Source organism: Penaeus monodon, chromosome 22, assembly GCF_015228065.2.
Source record: "Penaeus monodon isolate SGIC_2016 chromosome 22, NSTDA_Pmon_1, whole genome shotgun sequence".
NCBI classification, from domain to species: domain Eukaryota; kingdom Metazoa; phylum Arthropoda; class Malacostraca; order Decapoda; family Penaeidae; genus Penaeus; species Penaeus monodon.
In genome coordinates this window covers 12,267,273-12,267,551 of record NC_051407.1, presented here as the reverse complement: position 1 = coordinate 12,267,551, position 279 = coordinate 12,267,273, and positions in this window count along the sequence as shown.

Below are 279 nucleotides of genomic sequence, written 5' to 3'. Positions count from 1 at the left end.
CGCGCAATTTGACATCAATGTTACCGCAATTTATTCTTACCAGACGGTGGCTACGTCTTGCATAGCAGTTCCTACAACGCGTTTGGGACACCGCGACGACATGGTAAGAGATGTTAGAAGTACGCGAAGTTAGTCATTATTTTTTTCTCTGCCCATTTTTAATTTCAAAACTTTAAACAGGACTTTTTTCCGTGGCATATATGGCAGCTCTAGTTTTCTCACTTTACGCTGATTGGCATGGATATGGGATACACCCCTGACGGGGGGGGGGGGAGATGT